Source organism: Sander lucioperca, chromosome 11 (assembly GCF_008315115.2).
Source record: "Sander lucioperca isolate FBNREF2018 chromosome 11, SLUC_FBN_1.2, whole genome shotgun sequence".
NCBI classification, from domain to species: Eukaryota; Metazoa; Chordata; class Actinopteri; order Perciformes; family Percidae; genus Sander; species Sander lucioperca.
Window position 1 is genome coordinate 9,512,003 of NC_050183.1, and position 14,698 is coordinate 9,526,700.

Here is a 14,698-nt window from a genome sequence, read left to right on the forward strand (position 1 = left end):
TTCAGCTCTAATAAAGCCTTTCTTTGATCTGTCATTACCACACCTGCTGTTAATATGTCACCTGTGGCACGCTGCAGCTATTCAGAGACAGATTTTTTGAAAGAGGGGAAATTGTAAGAATTGGAAAAGATGTAGAACATTGTGAGGTCTGAGTATATTTTCTAACTGATAATGACTCACAAATGCAGAAATGTCTGAAAAGGCTGAAAGACTGCTGCTGCTGTCTGTGAAAGTGTTGTCATGGTGACGAGTGTTGATAAACATCCTTGAATCAGTTAACGACCGTGTCACCTGCTGTTAAACTGCACCACACCTGCTAATGCTGAGTGAGAGACAGTATGAGAGAACCCTTCAAACAACCCTTCAAACAAGCCTTAATAAATCCACAACAGTACATGCTATCGAAACACCAATTTCACCGTTAGAGACACAAGACCTTTGTGAACGTATTCATGTAAGATTTATGTTGAAAAACTTAAAAATGTAGGCATATCAGCGATTTAAAAAAGTGGTTCGCTCTGCGTTTCGGTGGGAAATGTGGAGGACGTTTTAATATGGCCGTGAATGGAGGGAGATGTGGAACTCTTGTCATTTGGAAGCTCATCGAGCCAAAAGTATAAGGCATATCGCAAAAGTGAGCACATTGTCTGAAACTAGACAGAAATACCTACGTTTTGATGTATAAATTGTGTATGACAAGTAGATATTGTGGGCGTGAGAGCAATTTATAGAGAGGGGACAAAGATATTTTTTTGAACGTTCTGTGCTCTGGCGATGACATCATCCACTCTAGGACACGCCACACACAATCACTAGAAACGCAGAAAAATCCTGAAATGATCACTAAACTTAAACAGCTTTTTTACAAAAACTGTAAAAGATATCAAACTGAAAAGATAGAGCCGGATAACTGAATATTTTGTGAAAATTTTAAAGTTTGTTTGGCGTCTGTAGGTGAAAGTATGAAGGAGCTGAAAATTTTGGGAGCAGAAGAAGATTTTAAGGATTTGAAGCATGCTCTCATTGACTTCAATGTTAAAAAAAAGTCATAAAAAGCTGAATATTTTAAAAAGTATAAATAGTAGAAAAAAAGTTGAAGAAGTCCCATCATTAGCTGAAAGAGCTGAACATTTTAAAAGTTGAATGGTTTTAATAGCTGAAAGTATGCAGAAGTTACAGAGAGCCAAAAAACGTACGGAATAATAAGATATAAGAAGAATAACTAGAAAATGCATTTCCTGCGGAAAATGCGTGGGAATGCTGAATAGCTGAATTGCTAAAGCTAAACTGGTTGAATAGCTTAAATCAGTAAGAAGAAGTTGAAGTAGTGAGAATAGTTGAAAAAGTGGAAATCGTTTTAATACGTATGAATTTCATTAAAAAGTTAAAAGCTTATGCTAAACTGAACTGTTGGCTTCAAAAGTTGAATAATGACAAAAGACGTAGAACATTGTGAGGTCTGAGTATATTTTCTAACTGATAATCACTCACAAATGCAGAAATATGAAAGAAATAGTACGAAAAATCTTAAAGCTCAAATGCACTACACGCTAAAAAATCAGGAAAATTGTTAGAGTTGGAAGCTAAACTGCATTACCCAAGTGAAGAGCTAAAATACATTGTTAGAAAAGCTTGAAGCTGAACTGTAAAAAAATTATTACAATACTGTCAAAGATGAAGGTTGAATTGAATTACCTAAAACGGCTGAAAGAAGAAATACTTTGTATTATTATCAGACACTGCATAGAACGAAAAAGCATCAATCTAGCTGATATGAGATGTGAAATATATTAGGTAAAAAGAATGGGGCTGAACAAAGGGAAAGAGAGGACAGAGAGAAGGAGAGAAGGAGAGAAGAGAGGAGAGAGAGGAGAGGAAAAAGAGAGAGCCAAAATAAAACGTCAATAGCTGAATTGCTAAAGCTAAACTGGTAGTAGTAGTAGCTTAAATCCGTAAGAATAAGTTGAAGTAGTGAGAATAGCTGAAAAAGGGAAATAACATCTTGGTCAGGGACACATTAACAGGTGTACCACAGTGGGATTTGAACCCATGTCTCCCACACCAAAGGCATACAACATATCCACTATGCTATCATCAGTATAGCTGACTGGAGTTCCTTCAGCTCTAATAAAGCCTGTCTTTGATCTGTCATTACCACACCTGCTGTTAATATGTCACCTGTGGCACGCTGCAGCTATTCAGAGACAGATTTTTTGAAAGAGGGGAAATTGTAAGAATTGGAAAAGATGTAGAACATTGTGAGGTCTGAGTATATTTTCTAACTGATAATGACTCACAAATGCAGAAATGTCTGAAAAGGCTGAAAGACTGCTGCTGCTGTCTGTGAAAGTGTTGTCATGGTGACGAGTGTTGATAAACATCCTTGAATCAGTTAACGACCGTGTCACCTGCTGTTAAACTGCACCACACCTGCTAATGCTGAGTGAGAGACAGTATGAGAGAACCCTTCAAACAACCCTTCAAACAAGCCTTAATAAATCCACAACAGTACATGCTATCGAAACACCAATTTCACCGTTAGAGACACAAGACCTTTGTGAACGTATTCATGTAAGATTTATGTTGATAAACTTAAAAATGTAGGCATATCAGCGATTTAAAAAAGTGGTTCGCTCTGCGTTTCGGTGGGAAATGTGGAGGACGTTTTAATATGGCCGTGAATGGAGGGAGATGTGGAACTCTTGTCATTTGGAAGCTCATCGAGCCAAAAGTATAAGGCATATCGCAAAAGTGAGCACATTGTCTGAAACTAGACAAAAATACCTACGTTTTGATGTATACATTGTGTATGACAAGTAGATATTGTGGGCGTGAGAGCAATTTATAGAGAGGGGACAAAGATATTTTTTTGAACGTTCTGTGCTCTGGCGATGACATCATCCACTCTAGGAGACACAATACACACTAACTAGAAACGCAGAAAAATCCTGAAATGATCACTAAACTTAAACAACTTTTTCACAAAAACTGTAAAACATATCAAACTGAAAAGATAGAGCCGGATAACTGAATATTTTGTGAACATTTTAAAGTTTGTTTGGCGTCTGTAGGTGAAAGTATGAAGGAGCTGAAAATTTTGGGAGCGGAAGAAGATTTGAAGGATTTGAAGCATGCTCTCATTGACTTCAATGTTAAAAAAAAGTCATAAAAAGCTTAATATTTTAAAAAGTATAAATAGTAGAAAAAAAGTTGAAGAAGTCCCATCATTAGCTGAAAGAGCTGAACATTTTAAAAGTTGAATGGTTTTAATAGCTGAACGTATGCAGAAGTTACAGAGAGCCAAAAAACGTACGGAAGAGGGAATATAAACAAAATGGCCGACAGGAACAACAATAGTTGGAATGCTGCTGAACAGCATTCCCACTAATAAAGAACAGAATAACAATAGTTGGAATGCTGTTGAACAGCATTCCCACTAACTAGAAAATGCATTTCCTGCGGAAAATGCGTGGGAATGCTGAATAGCTAAAGCTAAACTGGATGAATAGCTTAAATCTATAAGAAGAAGTTGAAGAAGTGAGAATAGTTGAAAAAGTGGAAATCGGTTTAATAAGTATGAATTTCATTAAAAAGTTAAAAGCTTATGCTAAACTGAACTGTTGGCTTTAAAAGTTGAATAATGACAAAAGATGTAGAACATTGTAAGGTTTGAGTAGATTTTCTAACTGATAATGACTTACAAATGCAGAAATATGAAACAAATAGTATGACAACTCTTAAAGCTCAAATGCATTGCACTGCACTGCTGAAAAATCTGGAAAATTGTCAAGTGAAGAGCTAAAAGACATTGTTAGAAAAGCTGGAAGCTGAACTGTAATACTGTCAAAGATGAAAGTTGAAATGAATTTCCTGAAAAGGCTGAAAGAAGAAATACTTTGTATTATTATCAGACATATACACTGCATAGAACGAAAAAATATCAATCTAGCTGAGATGAGATGTGAAATATATTGCCTGAAAAGAAAGGGGGCTGAACAACTTTGCATCGTAAACGAAAATGAAATATATTAATGACAAGCATGTTCAAAACACATAGTATACGATGATATTAAGGCATCGAAATTGCCTAAATATGGATTGTTAGTTTATATGTGATCTGAAGTTTACTGAAACAATGTTAGTCTGAGGTGTTTATAGTAATTTTTATATTGAGTAATAATGTTGGAGTTTGGCCATCAAACACTATGTTCTGCTTTACAATTAACAACAGTCCTGACATATACATGAAAACATTGGCATGATCTGGAAAATGGTAAGGTAATGAAATGGTGTGTGGATCTTTGTAAGATATCGTGAAACAGATCATTGGTCTCACTGTTTGAACAAGTAAGGTGCAGATAGGTGACCTGGTTACAAATATATTTTAATTTTATTCAATTATATTACTGCTTTGAGTAAAAAATGTTGTAGTAATTAACAACATAAGTATCATCAACATTAGTATCATCAACATTAGTATCTTCCAAAATCAACAGTACAAATAAAAACAAGCGTGATACGATGTTCATACAGAAATATTAATCACAATGTTTAAAAAAAGACAATAGTTGGGTAAGCAGCATTACAGCAAAACATATATGATTGTTAAAATACATATTGTAAATACATATCAATACATACAAAATAAGAATATAGAGTTCTTAATATTCTCAGTATGCACATGTATACAGTAGCATGGCAGGACCGTCATACCGGCAATGTCAAAAATGTGTCTATGCATGTTTAAGTGTGTAGGGATGACTATTGAATTGAATTTAGAATGACCTAAGTTATATTTTAATTAAATGAACATCATTGAAATGAGCTAAAATGAATTTAAAAGAAAATTAGAAATGTAAAAAAGATCCAACACCATGGGGACACATTGGCCAACCAGAAAGAAACTTACTGTTTCCAAAAATAAAGTACCAAAGAAAAAAACTTGCAAATTCCCTCTAACAGTCTGTAATTTATTTATTTATTTATCCGGGACAGTGCACATTAATGAACAATCTAACATTTCTGTACAGACTGTAAATGAGCCAGGTTATAGCATAAATGCTAATTTTCACCTGTAGTCCCGAGTCAGGAAAACATGGTAAAGATGGTAGCTGAGAAAAAACACTGTGAAATATGTATTAATAACAAATTGGTTACTTGCAACACCAAAATCCATATCCCTAAACAGTAATTGTCTTCTACTACTTCTACATCTGTCATATATCTGTTAGAAAACAGATCATGAGGGAAAGGAAAGTTTGCTATGAAAATAAATAAACAATATTAATTGTGATTAAAAAAAACTGAGGCATGAAAATAAATAAATAAAATAAAATTGTTGTCATACTGTTGACAGAAAGGCAGCCAGTGAGCCCAATGGGTTAATACTGTATGTTGCAATGGTTTAGAATATAGTTTTTTTGTTTTTTAAATAAATAAAAATAACAGAAAAATACAATACAGCAATTCTTGCAAAACCAAAATCCATAGTGCCTAAACAGTAATTGTTTTTCTACTAGTTCTTTAAGGCAGGGCCCAAGGATGCCCCCTTCCTGATTTCGTATTTTTTTGCATGTTTGTCACACTTAAATGTTTCAGATCATCAAACAAATTTAAATATTAGTCAAAGTTATCACAAGTAAACACAAAATGCAGTTTTTAAATGAAGGTTCTTATTATTAAGGGAAAACAAAATCCAAACCTACATGGCCCTGTGTGAAAAAGTGATTGCGCCCTAAGTCTAATAACTGTTTGGGCCACCCTTAGCAGCAACAACTGCAATCAGGCGTTTGCAATACCTTGCATTGAGTCTTTTACAATGCTGTGGAGGAATTTTGGCCCACTCATCTTTGCAGAATTGTTGTCATTCAGCCACATTGGAGGGTTTTCGAGCATGAACTGCCTTTTAAGGTCATGCCACAGCATCACAATATGATTCAGGTCAGGACTTTGACTAGGCCACTCCAAAGTCTATGTTTTGTTTTTCTTCAGCTATTCAGATTGTTGATGTGCTTTGGATCATTGTCCTGCTGCAGAACCCAAGTTCGCTTCAGCTTGAGGTCAAGAACATATTGCCGGACATTGTCCTTCAGGATTATTTGGTAGACAGCAGAATTCATGGTTCCATTTATCACAGCAAGTCTTCCAGGTCCTGAAGCAGCAAAACAGGCCCAGACCATCACATTACTGTTGTTATTATGTTCTCTTTCTGAAATGTGGTTGTCTCGTCAGTCCACAGAGTATTTTCCCAAAAGTCTTGGGGATGATCAAGATGTTTTCTGGCAAAAATGAGACGAGGCTTAATGTTCTTTTTGCTCAGCAGTGGTTTTCGTCCCTGAACTCTCACATGCATGCAGGTCTCTTTGTTATGGTGGAGTCATGAACACTGACCTTAACTGAGGCAAGTGAGGCCTGCAGTTTGGATGTTGTTGTGAGGTCTTTTGTGACCTCTTGGATGAGTAGTCACTGCACTTTTGGTGTAAATTTGGTCGGCCGGCCACTCCTGGGAAGTTATGTTTTAACAGCGCGGGGGGGCAAACACTTTTTCACACAGGGCCATGTAGGTTTGGATTTTTTCCTTAATAATAAAAAACCTTTAATAACTGTATTTTGTGTTTACTTGTGTTATTTGTATTATAAACAAATTTGTTTGACGATCTGAAACATTTAGGTGTAACAAACATGCAAAAAAATAACAAATCAGGAAGGGGGCAAACACTTTTTCACACCACTGTATATTGTCCCCATCAGTAGGCCTATGTCCTATCAACTAAACTAACTGAAAATTAAATATATCAATTGTGATAACATCAAATGGGTCCATAATGTATGTTTCATTGGTTTACAATATTGTTAGGCCGGCTACACACTGGCTGCGTGGCGTGAGCGTTCCGCTTCTGTTGCGTGGCGGCTGTGTGGCGTTTTCTGTCTTTACACATCAGAAACGTGTCTGACGTGGCGCTGCAGCTGCTAGCCTTGTCTGTACACATGTATGTTTCCCATTGATTTACTGCACTCAAGCAGTAGTATATTTCATGACAAACATAAATATATACCGACCTGATTACAGCAAAGACAACATCGGCAGTATTGATGGCGAAATAGGCTACAGAATATTTCGCTCTGTATTGTGTGACAGGTACAATATTTGAAAATCGATAATTATTTATTATTTCTTTAAATTACATTTATATCTGCATTCATGTCAAAACATAGAGACTTTCAAACATCAAAATGTAATTTATTAAATGTATTTGTGTCAAAATGACATATAAACATCTTTTCGTATTCTATTTTGCCTGGAAACACTTTCTGTTTCTAGCATGCACGCGTTTTCGGCGCGCCTAAGTCGTGCATGTCACACAGACAGTGTGAAAGCTCTAATCTTTTAACAAGGGAGCCAAAATATAAACGGACACGCCACGCAGCCAGTGTACAGCTGGCCGAAGCCCTACCATTAAAGGCTTTTTACATGGTGGTTAGACTGAGGCTAATATCCCATTTTTGGTTCAAGCTGCAGTCACCCTGTACTGACAATCGCTGTCATTTTAAACGTTATCACAACATTTAGCTCAGTTTACTGAAATGCCAAAAGAGGAGGGACAAAAGAGGGAAAACAGAAAGGTGACTTGAAAAATAAATGAAAATAAAAGATATGAATTGTACTGAAACAGAAAAATAAGGATACAATGTATAAATCATATAAGGTGGAGATAAATAATAAAAATAACTTAAATACTGTTGGTGTCGTACTGTTTAGGCAGCCAGATGGGTCAGTACAGTATGTTTCAATGGTTTACATTGTTGTTCAACCCTACAAATAAAGGCTTTTTACATGGTTGTAAAGGCTAAAAAACCCAAATAATGTCTCAAGCTGCAGTATCTGTACTGAAAATCATACCAACACACTCATTTTAAATGTGTTATCCAGACATTTAGCTCAGTGTACTGAACCTTTAAAATAATTCAGGGTTATCCTTGACTTTGAAGGAACATAGGGTTAGAGTCACTTGATTGTCTTCTGGTTAGGAGACAATCATAGGAACAGTAGTTCTTGACTAGTTCTTTTGACAAGGCTTATTTAACCAAGTCATGTTATTTTGGGCAATCTGAAGACAAAATGTTCAGCTTTGATTCTTCAATTTAAACACTGTCATAGCTTTTCAATAGGGTTTAGATTAGCCCAAGGACGAGTTTACACATGTGAAAATTCTTTAACATGCCTACCAGCTCAAACCCCACACTAATAATTATAATTTTTGTAAAATATATTCCATGTCATCCTTTCCTTTTCCTTCTGTATATATATATATATATATATATATATATATATATATATATATATATATATATATATATATATATATGTTGTGTCTTCCAAGAAAACAGATAATGAAGGAAAAAGAAAGGTGACATGTAAAATAAATTAATAAAATATATTAATTGTGATGAAATACAAAATAAGCATACACTGTTCTAATTATACAATATATATAAATTATCAATGTACCAAAATAAATTGGTGTCTTAGAGTCAGTGTCCATGGGTCAGTAGCGTAAGTTGCTAATTGTTGAATCTGTCCATTGTTGGCACAAACCAAAACTCTTAACAGAGCACAGTGTAATTGTGAAGATGTAAAGGGCTGTAACATTGTGACCTTTGATGATCCAGGGACTGTAGAACTGCTGCTTCCAGGTATCTGGCCGCAGATGGCAGGAGCAGAGGCCTTAGATTGAAAAACAGTAAAAAAAAATGATCCCTTGCATTCCTAATGCAAATAGCAACCGCAAACAGTAATGCCATCAGTGTTTTTGTTAGTTCTCTGGTCAAAAAGGGATCTTGTACTAAGTTAATACAAATAACAGTTACCTTTACAACTTGGTTAGGGTGAAATATAATGCTGCACTGAGGAGGAGCTGTCTCTGTGACAGTGATGACTGACAGTGAATGATCAGCGTAAGTTTGGTTCCCCGCATCAGTTCACCTGATCACTCGCCAAACGTCAACAGTAGGTAGGCTCTACTGAACTGTGCGCAGCATTGGATGCGAAGCTGTGGACGTAGGAGAATGAAGCGGGTCCTGACAAGAGAAAACAGAAAGTTGTTGTAATAAACTGCAGACCATGCAAAAAACATGTTCAAAAGTTACATAATACACAATAATTTAATACCTTGAACACTGCTGCAGGGCAACACAACATTTCTGTCCAGTGCCATTTTACACAGAGTAGTTTAGGAAGGATGAATGAGGTTCAGCTTATTGTCATGTTTAGCCTTCTTTATAGTCCTGATTGTCTCCACTGTGTGAAGTGGAGTGATCACAGCAGAGGCAGACCTGCAGCAAAAAGTTCATTTAAATTACAATGTACTGCTAGCTGTAACAACGGTGTTGCAAAATTGCTGCGTTATTACAAAGTGAATAGAGGAATAAAGACACAATTAAAGCAATATAGAAAGCACATATGAAATTAGAATCTTATATAGTAGACTCTTAAGCGCTGTCAGGTGGAAAGCAGGCAGTGGTGGTCCATTGTTTCAGTTTTTAGAACTAGAGAGAAGGTGAAGCAAAGGCAGGCAGGTGTTATCTCATCCTCTGCTTGGAAGAATGACTGGCTAGCACGATGGTAAAAGTGTCCCTGTGTGGTCCAACAGTGATTGTCTGTCCATTGTTCGTCCATTGTTGATTGACAGTTAAGCTGCTGCTGCTGCTGCTGCTGCTAAAGCTTCTGTTCTTGGTTGTTGTTGGTCTTCAATTTGTTGTACAGATGAGGTGGTATTTCCTGCTTTGGCTTTTCAGCCTGTCGCACCTACCCCGGTGCCATTAGGTCAGCTGCAGGGTCATCAGCTGGAGGCCACCGTTCACGGATGTTTCGCCCCCAAGACCAGTACATCTCCAGGCCTGCTGGCATGTTGGGGACGTCTCCCCGCCACCCCCTGCAGCTGCCTTCACATAATCTCTCTTGGAAAGACCAGCTGCTTCCTGAGGTCTGCCAACATCTGCCACTGTTTACCAGGTGCGAGCATGCTGCTCTTCTTCTGCGTAGGAGATTGGTGTGTACCACCAGGCTTTACAGGCTTTACAAACCTTGCCAGGGCATGCTCTTCTGTTGCCGGCGAATGGTTTGCTGCCACCTACAGCTCTCCAGGATCTTGGCCAGTTTCGTCAGGATTTGATCATGGCGCCACCTGAAACGTCCTTGGGTCAGTGCCACACTGCATCCTGACAAAGTGTGTCGGAGGCTTGCCTTGACGCTCCCGCATAGATGACAGCCCACTTTATCACCATACCACAGTGTGAGATTCCTAGGGCATGGAAGGATATCGTAGGTCACCCTCAACAGGAAGCTGAGCCTGGATAGAGGAGTTCTCCAGATGTCTACCCTGGTGATACACCTGTTGCTGGTAGCATCCCATCTTGTCCAGGCTCCTTGCGTGCCCTGGGATATTGCCTTCAAGTGGAAGTGCTCCTGCTCCAGTCTGGTGATTTCATCCACCACCATCGTCTCCTGCTGTCTCTTGGTGGCTTTAGACCAGAATTGCTGCAAAGCTGGTGGTGTCCTCACAGAGGACACAGGAGAACTGTGTCTCTCGTCCAGGGGAAAGCACACAGCTGCTGAATGTTGTCACAACCTGGCTCAAGGGCCATGACAAAAGAAAAATCCTGTTGCCGACGACGGCCAAATCAACTAGCCCTGATCACACAGGGGCCGTCACAATGTTTAGGGCTGTACTTGGGATATACAGCCCAAGATATGTTGTAAATACAGTGGTATGCATAGGTTTAGACACCCATGCTAAAGTTGACTAAAAATAGGAATAAAAAAATCATCTTTTGGAAATTGATCTTAATGCCTTAATTAAAACAATGAGGAAAAATCCAGCCTTTAAGGACACCAATTTTCTTTGTGAATGAAGAATGTATCGTAAATAAATAAATGTTCTTCCTTAAAATACAGGGGGCATAACTATAGACACCCCTATGTTAAATTCCCATAGAGGCAGGCAGATTTTTATTTTTAAAGGCCAGTTATTTCATGGATCCAGGATACTATGCACCCTGATAAAGTTTGCATTGATATGGATCTTATTTCAGTTAGCTATTAGGCTAACTGAAATAAAACCATGCCAATCGTGAGATATGGTGAAGGGTATGTGATGATGTGGGGCTATTTTTATTCCAAAGACCAAGGGAACTTTATCAGGATGCATAGTATCCTGGATCCATGAAATAACTGGCCTTTAAAAATAAAAATCTGCCTTCCTCTATGGGAACTTAACGCAGTGGTGTCTATACTTATGCCACCTGTATTTTAAGGAAGAAAATTCTGTTATTTACGATACATTATTCATTCACAAAGAAAATTGGTGTCCTTAAAGGTTGGATTTTTTCAATTTTTTTTAAATTAAGGCATTAAGATCAATTTCCAAAAGATTATTTTTTTACTCCTCTTTTTAGTCAACTTTAGCATGGGTGTCTAAACTTATGCATACCACTGTATATCTCATAATAATATGGTTACCTGAAATAATTATGACCAATCACATTATCCAATACTGCCAAAATATAAGATTACCAAACAAAATGTCTTTCAGCTTACTAAATTAAGTACATCAATATGTTGTGTGACAGCAAAATTGGGTTTCCTTTACATAGCAAGAGAAACAGAGACCAACAACAATGAGGTATCCTGAAAAAACACAACATAATGCTCATTGGATTTTTGTAGGGTAGGTACAGACCTTTTTTTCTTTGTCTTTTTCTTTATCTGTTAAACCCAACTACCATCTTTATGGACTGTTAAGAGGACATGACACAGTATACAGGATTATGATAACTATAATATGTTCTCATCACACCAGAATGGAGACAATGCTGCGGTTTAGAGATGAAAATGAGGTCCAGAAGTGTGTTCTTATCTGTGGTGGCAGCAGTGATGACTTGAACATATCCCCGGGACTGAAACAGCTCAAGGATTGGCTTACTTGCGTTGGATAAGTGATTCTCGTTGAAATCCCCACAGACAATGATAGGGTGGCAATCCATGACCTCCAATGAGTCCAACAGGCTTCCCAGGTTTGACAGAAACGATGTCACACTGTAGTCCGGAGGTCTGTACACAGCTGCAATCAAAGCACTCACTGGGGCTTCAACCTTCAGAGCCAAAAACTCAAGGTCAGTGACATTATGTATGTACTGTTTTTAAACGTACTTGAATGTGCTCTTTCACATAAACTGCAACGCCACCACCACGTTTGTTGGCCATCTGTGGAACATTTGTGTAGGACAGGTGTCTGTTGCGTTTGAACATAGTGTAGCCCTCTAAATGGAGACTGTCTGCAACAAAGGAGCCTTGTAGGTGAGTTTCTGTGAGACACAAAACATCTGCTAGACACAGTTCATGGTGGCTCTTGATGTCATTCACATGACATGGCAAACCTTCTGTGTTATGGTGAACAATGGTCAGAGTGTCATGTCCGTTCACAGCCTGTGTGATTTTGAGAAGAGGCATCATGTCATCCAAATTGACTTGTCTCATGGTCCGTAGGGCTCCAGTGATTTGTGGGTTGGCATATATTTTACTCTCATCCATATCCAGAATGTGCAGTCCGCTGAGAGAGGTCACTCTGCTGACAGCTACATAAGCCATGCCAGGTTCAAAAATGTGTTTCAGTGACACTACAGCTGATGTCCTTGTCATACCTTGAACCTTATGAATCGTACAAGCAAAGGCCAGTTTAACAGGAAACTGTCTGCGTACCACTCCTTTCTGTTTCATTTTCTCCTCTGCTCTGTCGATGTACACTAGATCGTCTGGTCCTCCTGGTGCTCTGTTACGATAATTCCTTCCAGCTGTTTCATCATCCATCTTGAGCCCGAGCATAGTGACATGTGCGACACCATTTTGTTCAGAGGATATTACCCTGACTAGCGTAGCGAAAGATCCATTCACCAATCCTTGAGACACGTCTATGTTTCTGGTGAGCATGACTCTAACACCTTCAGCTACGTTTAGCGTATCTGGTAACTCATTTCTGTTTCCTTTAAATGGTTTGGCTTGTCGTGCCATTCTGCCCGTCTGTGGATCCTTTTTGTAGTCATCCGCATCAATCTTGGTGATGTGAGAATGGAGCAGAGCTAACATTGCAGAGTTGTGTGAATCAACTTGTTTATTAGTTGCAAAAATGTGTAGCACATCAGTTGGACACAGTTCTGGTTCGGTGACGGCCTGTGACAACAAAGCTCTGTCTGCCTCGGACAACTCCTCTGACTTTTCTTTCACACGGATCCTGTTCAACATCTCTGCAAAGGCAACATCATCCTTCTGACGCATAATCTCAGTCAGAGTGATCATCTGAAAGTGTTCCTGCCACAGGTCAATCTCACTTGGGTCATACACGCAGAGAGCCTTGGACTGTCGCACTGGTGGAAGCTGAAAAAAATCTCCAACAGCTATTACCGACATTCCTCCGAATGGTCTCTGACTGCCTTTGATCTGTTTGAGTCTCGCATCAACATAGGCAAAAAGGGGCTTTGAAACCATGGACACTTCATCAATGATGAGGATTTCAGCATTTAAAAGTTCAGATCTGACTTCATCCAAATTGTTACCAAGGCCTTGAAATGGAGGCTTTAGGCTTCTCGGAAGTTTGAGTAATGAGTGCAGTGTGGAGCCTGATATGTTGAAGGCTGCAGTTCCAGTGAATGCGGTCAACAGGACAGTTGGGTTTGATATGTCGGCCTCCTCAGCGCGTCTGGGCAGTTTGCACAGTATCTTAGATGCCTCAGAGTAGATGCATTTGATTAAATGTGACTTTCCTGTTACAGCGCCACCATTGATGTAAAAGAAGAACTGCTGCGGATTTAGGCCACAGATTCGCTTTACACACCACTCTCTTACTGCATAGAACACACAGGCTTGTCTCTGGTTCAGATTCTGATACATTTGGCGTAACAGTATGGGGTCAAATGCAGGGGGCTCTCTGATGGCTCTGATTTCTGTTGCAGCATTAGCCTGATTACTGTATTCCGGGACATTATCTTGTTCATTTTCACAATCTGGCTCTCTTGCCTCCAGTTCTTCAATACACTCCAACCTCACAACTTCCGATTCTGGCGCCAGATTACACCATTCATCAATCACACCTCTGTTCTGCTCAAACTCCTCAACAGCATTCTCAATCTCGTCACTGTTTTTCTCATATTTGTCTCTGTTTCGTTTCACAATGTGTTGGACACTCTCCAGATGATCACAACCTGGTAGTTGCACACATCCATTACTGTAAAACGACTCATATGTGGGGTAATACGGTCTTTTCAGTTCCTGCTCTGATCGGTAGGGAACGTACAGTTTCAGTAACGTGCCGTAAAACTTCTCAGGATATTTTTCCTTGGATGCACGGTAAAATCTGATGATAGCAGGCTTATCGTCTTTCCGCCTTTGCACAAATCCCATCTCATTCAGGAGGGGCAAAACATTTTTACCTTTCGTCTGTTTGCCATAGACAATTCTGCAAGTAGCTGCAAAATCAGCCAAACACATCTCCTCAAACTCCAGTGTTTCAGGTCTGGCTTTGTACTTGTCAGTCAAAGACGTCATCCACACATCTGAACATTCAGGTGTTGTGTTTTCCAGGGACGAGAGTGGACGACTCATTTTAACTGCGTTGTCATCTGTCGGTATGAATACGACACCACGTGA

At 38.8% G+C, this 14,698-nt stretch overlaps 1 long non-coding RNA gene across 1 annotated transcript; it reads right to left on the reverse strand.

Moving 5' to 3' along the window:
* Positions 1-8,453: 8,453 nt before the first annotated feature.
* On the reverse strand, positions 8,454-9,272 carry LOC118496329. The gene is made up of 3 exons (XR_004898893.1): positions 9,170-9,272; positions 8,869-9,078; positions 8,454-8,725 (listed from the first exon to the last, which is right to left on the reverse strand). It is a non-coding gene; the product is annotated as an uncharacterized LOC118496329 (long non-coding RNA).
* Between the last annotated feature and the right edge of the window lie 5,426 nt (positions 9,273-14,698).